The sequence below is a fragment of the Octopus bimaculoides genome, chromosome 5, assembly GCF_046866305.1.
Source record: "Octopus bimaculoides isolate indiv1 chromosome 5, ASM4686630v1, whole genome shotgun sequence".
In the NCBI taxonomy this organism is placed as follows: Eukaryota; Metazoa; Mollusca; class Cephalopoda; order Octopoda; family Octopodidae; genus Octopus; species Octopus bimaculoides.
The window spans coordinates 121,825,245-121,831,244 of NC_142932.1; the positions used below are offsets into that span (position 1 = coordinate 121,825,245).

A 6,000-nucleotide genomic window follows, 5' to 3' on the forward strand; every position below is an offset into this window, starting at 1 on the left:
GTGCCAGTTATGACTTCATCAATAACAAAAAGAACATCCAAAACTGCCTCAAATCCATCTGGATAATTATTGCGTATCGGAACAAGTGTTTAATTTTAGAAATAATACATTTCTAAATCTCTCAGAGAGATTTATGCAGTAGTGATACGTTGAAGGACACAGGAGATGTGTCAAGGCCGACAGGAAGCAGTGCAGCTTCCTAGGTCTAACCAACAGTAGTATTATTCCCTTCATGGGACTGTCACATTAAGTTGACAGCATACAACTACTTCATCGTATCACTACTGCATAAATCTCTCTGAAGAGATTTAGAAATGTAACATTTCTAAATTTGAAATCAGTGAATGTATTTCACTAGAATTATTATATGTTTACAAGATCTTGTCAGGCATCTTTGACTAGCAGGTCATGCTACTCCAGACTGATGACGAGCAAAGACTCAGAAACAAGTCTCTGGATGCAGTCTTAGCTGGGTGGCGGTGCTTGTCTCCTCTTTGTAAACATAAGGACATAGGAAATGTGTCAAGGCCGACAGGAAGCAGCGCAGCTTCCTAGGTCTAACCAACAGTAGTATTATGCCCTTCAGGGGACTGTCACATTAAGTTGGCGTCAAGTGTTTAATTGTCGTCTTACTTGAACGTCGTATTCAAAAGAGAAAAAAATGATAGCATCGGGACCGTGCAATACAAATATGGTACTTTTACTTTAATAAATGTAGAGCGAAATATTTCCATCTAGACAAAGAAGTATATTGATTCTGTGGTCAGGTTGCATCTTTCTGATTGATTAATTGGATGAAATTCTTTAAGCATCTGTTTTTCTAACCATAAAACTTGTTTCGGTACAGAGACTCACCGGAAACATCTTTCTACGAAGCTATTTATGTGTCCACCTGTCAGCCTATCTATCTATCTATCTATCTATCTATCTATCTATCTATCTGTCAGTGTGTCTGTCTGCCTGCCTGCCTGCCTGCCTGTCTGTCTGTCTGTCTCTCTGTCTGTCTGTCTGAAAGCGATTAAAAGGTAACAGAAAAAGTTTGCCATTTATGTTACACTGTCTCTTCTGTAGATTCGATAGAGTTACATCTACATAAGACTCGCTTGAAGAGAATAGAACTGGTTCAGAGAGGTGTTATTTGAGAATTTGAGAGACTCAGCAGGAAACGGTTCATACCAGTGATTTTGTTGGCCTGAAATGACTGATAATGACTTCATAAGTGGCAACTTTATAAACCTAGAGACGAAGAAGGTGTGATAGAGATGAGGTGAAAGAAGTTTGTATAAGTATGCATGTGTGTGCTTGCGTGCGTGAATGCAGAACAGAAATACAAGTAATCAGACGGTAGATGCAGTAGATTGTTATAGTTTAGCCTCAGATCAGCCCTGGTTGACTAGAACCATAATTAAAGCCATTCCACCTGTGACCATCCTATCTTACCATACATCTAGGATTATACTGTTCTTTTTTTTTTGTTTTTAACTTGGATGTGATTTGATAGATAGATAGATAGATAGATAGATAGATAGATAGATAGATAGATAGATAGATAGATAGATAGATAGATAGCGCAATCTACCAAGTTAATTTTAAAATTTGTGTGTCTGCCAGGCTTTACCATTTCCATTAATATCTTTCTCTACATTGACGGTTCTGTCTATCAATCTTGTCAACCATTCCCGTTTATCTTCTTTTTTTATTTTACCATTTTATCAATTAAATTAACTATCAATTACTTTATATATCGGAATCTCTTTATATCAATCATTCGATTAGTTTATCTACCAATCAATCACCCAATTAATCTCAAAATCATCCAGTGTGCGTACGTGAATGTAATTGCATATACGAGCGTCTCTACGTTTAAGAGTACATGTATAACTATATGTACACACACACACACACACACACACACACACACACACACACACACACGCACACATATGTATATATATGTACATGTATGCCTAAAAATCTGATATGTATATATATATATATATATATATATATATATATAAAAGATAATAAGAGTGAAAAAACTACAGAAGGCTTGTGTTACATGGTTAAAGTATATATTTAAATTATGCCAGAAAAATGTTAGAAAAATGTTAGAAAATCTTTTTGGTATATATAAACATTGTATTTTGAGAAATAACCGGTTTCGTGTTGTCTTTTCAAATTTCTCTACTTCATTGTGTCGTAAGGTTTTTAACTTTTAAATTTTCATCAGTTTTTTTAGGCATACATTATATATATATATAATGTATGTATATGTATAAAGGAATAGGTTAGTATAATTTCCTTGAAGCATGGTTTGATATATATGTGTGTGTGTGTGTGTGTGTGTGTGTGTTGGTGAGTGTGTATATTTTCTTTTAACGCCAAAACAAAGTACAATGCATGTTATAGTATTTAATCCTACAGGACAGTGGTTTGTACTTTTACCAAGTATTTCAATGTCTCAGGTTTAGGACTGTCTTTAAGAAATTTTCGGAGAAACCGCGCACTCTTAGCTTATTGCTCTGATTTGTAGATTTGTACACGTGAATTGTTGATATTTAATGTTGTAACTTGCAATATTTTGGCTTAGAAAGTAGTTAAAACGATTTGTGTATACATATATATATATATATTAAAATAATAGTTTCTTGCCATTGAGATACGTGGTTATGTAAATTTTTATTATTGCCTCGTCTCTCCATGCAATATTTGGGCTCTAGGCATGTGGTTTGTTCTATATAAGAAAATCATACAATATGCTCAGAGCCTGCAGATTTCTTGGAGACACAAGGCAGCTTATAAAGTCTGCCTAACCAATAATACCTGCATTATTTTTTTATAATTTTACATTTTTTCTTTTTTTATGTTATGTTTCTACTTTTACTTTTTATTTTTCTCCAAGGCTATTTCTTGAAGTTTTTATTTTTTTTACTTAACCTTTTCACTACGAAATTAAAATCAGGGATTAGACCAGTAATGTTAAATAACGACCAAAAAATAGAATGGTTGTTTTTTGCAAGTCATGTTGTTTCAATAAATTTGACATAACTCAATGAAAAATAGTTTTAAGCATGATATTCCTCAACAAAATATAGATTGGTGTATAGAACTGCTAGTCCCGGATAATGAAATTTTCAGCGGATATATCTGAATTATAAAATGCAAGGGTCTAAGATCCTGATGACGTCTGTATTGACTTTCGTTGTCTCAGAATCGATGAAATAAATTAATAGGCGGGAGAGAAGTCAAATATTGGATTTGATTAAATTTGACTATTCCTCTTCTCAAAGAATGCTTGTCTTTGTGTCCAACTTCGATACCATTCTTTATGGAACAATTTTCATTGAATTATTTTTGTTTATAATTTGGGGAAAAAGTGCCAGAGACAACTAATTCGTTGCATTCTTCATTTTATTTCTTTTCTTTTTCTAGGAACCTCCATTGATCAGATTTATTAAGAAACATCCAAAAGAAAGGAGTATGTATCCGTCAGCAAAAATAATCAATATTGTTGCCGTAATAATCAGCTTGGTCGCATTCACGACAGGTAAATATACTACTACTACTACTACTACTAAGCTCTCATGGCTTCTAATCTTGACTGTAGTATGTTACATCTTTTGTCTTGGTGTGAAAGATGTACTACAACACGTATTTATTCTGCTCAATACCACATATTTGCTTGTCAGTTGTTTGACCTTAACTAGTCCCTTGGTGGATATGTGCGTCACTGATCACGAGCAGGAGTAGTGCAGAGTCTTCATAACCTTGTGCTGAGAGGGATGCTTTAGGGTCTGAATAATTCACCCCTCGAAACATAGGTGCTTCGTTCATCATCCTCAAATAACCCTTATTCAGGGAATTTTTGAGCGAAATGGGCTACTCGACCTGAAGAATATTCTTACTGGGCCCTACCTGCAGAGCCATATGCTCTTTATCATGATATGTGATCACTATGTCAGGCACATAAGCTTGGGGTGTATGTGCCTGATATACCCTTATCAGACGTGTGGTCATGATGGGTATACTGGGCTTCGTATATCTGTACCCCAGTGTCACTTTGATGACATTCACTGCTCTCACAACAGCAACAACAGCAACAACAACAACAACAACAATAGTAATAATAATAATAATAACAGGCATGATAGAGCTGCACAATATATTCACTGGGTAATATGCAAAAACCTGGACTTGCCCCATGATAAAAACTGGTGGGAACACAAACCACCCCCAGTACTTGAAAATGATCACATTGCAATCCTCTGGAACTTCACCATTCAAACTGACAGAAAGATAGACGCAAATAGGCCAGACATCATACTGAAAGACTTCAGACAAAAATCATGCCTCCTCATTGATATGACTGTCCCAATCGATATAAACGTATCTGTCAAGACCTACCAAAAACTGAGCAAATATAAAGATCTTGAAATAGAAATTAGCAAAATGTGGAATCTGAAGACGAAAACAATACCTATTGTCATAGGTGCCCTGGGAATGACAGCGAAACGGGCTGATTACTACCTAGCTCAGATACCAGGAAACCCCAAAATGGCTGAAGTTCAAAAGATAGTGCTCATGGGAACTGCCTATATCCTACGTAAAATACTGTCTATGTGAGCTCAAATTTTAAAGCAAACACATAATTTTCTTATGGTTTCTTAAACATTCACTAGAACAAAACTGTACAAATCCAAATATATGGTACCCTAGGCATAACACCTACATGAACTTCTAACTTGTTGTCTCTTGAGGTCTCTGGGTGAGACTCGGATCCAACTTGTACAAATGCAAAACAAAAGTCAAACATAAAATAATAATAATAATAATAATAATAATAATAATAATAATAATAATAATAATAATAATAATAATAATAATAATAATAATAATAATACCATGTTTATTTTTATACACAGAGTAACCATACCTAAATTATTCTTAATGCATTGTTCGGTATTTTTTTTTAGATGATGAAGCGTGATTCGAGGGGGATTTATTAAAAGCTAGTTTTGTGATCGTGTAGAGACAGGCTCATTAAATAGTAGTATTTTTAGTTGGTTTAATTTGTTTATTTTAATCCAGAGCTTTACACTTATACATTGAAGCTGAAGAAAAGTATTAATTTATGCATGAGAATTAATCCTGTTGCTTTGTGCTTATGAAAATATCAACATTTGGATATGAAGCAGTGTTTAAAAGGAAAGACCTTAAAATATTATGTTTTCAATTATATATAATTTCATTCCAATTATATGTAATTTTATTCCAATTATCTAAATATAGAGCCACTTCGTTTCCTGTCGCTACACGTCGTGGTCGTATAAGTTTCTTGTAAAGGAAAACATGATCTCAACGCAGTTTCAATCTTGAGTTAAAATTGTTACAATTCACCTACGACCCAACAGTCTTATGGAAAGGCATGAACGACATCAATACTTCTTGTCGCGTTTCCCTTTTCTTTAAAATAATGGATATTTCGAATCAGCGAAGGGCCATTAATATGTTTTGAACGATTCACAATACTTTGATGCTTGCTACAGCATTCAATATGATTCTTGATGGGGCTGTAAATTTGGTGCCAGAATATACAGCGGGTCTTAGTATTCTTAAACATGGCGGAGTCCAGTTCTATCCTCAATTGAATACGGTCGATTTCTTCGAGAAAGAAGGGTGGGAAGAGAAAGAAGGAGAGAGAGAGGGAGGGGAAGAGGGAGTGGGGGAAGAGAGAGAGAGAGAGGGGGGGAAGAGAGAGAGAGAGAGAGAGAGAAAGCGAGAGACTGAAAAGAATTCGAACGACATTTCTCTAAAGCATTCACGACATTTCCCTAAAGTCTGGAGCTGGGAAATGGCGCATTGGGTGACCGTAGTGTTATATATAAATACAAAACGACAAGATAATAAATAGGTACACACAAGCAAACAATGATATACAAGTAATACATGCCAGACATTCTCTAAATAACTCACACACATTTATAAAAGCCATTAAGCGAT

The 6,000-nt window shown here is 34.8% G+C and overlaps 1 long non-coding RNA gene across 1 annotated transcript in view; it reads left to right on the plus strand.

Moving 5' to 3' along the window:
- Positions 1–6,000, plus strand: part of LOC106877071 (uncharacterized) — a 44,344-nt gene that overhangs the window by 24,889 nt on the left and 13,455 nt on the right. Inside the window, exon 2 of the long non-coding RNA XR_001410330.3 lies at positions 3,433–3,547. This is a non-coding gene — a long non-coding RNA (uncharacterized LOC106877071). The remainder of the gene's footprint in view (positions 1–3,432; positions 3,548–6,000) is intronic.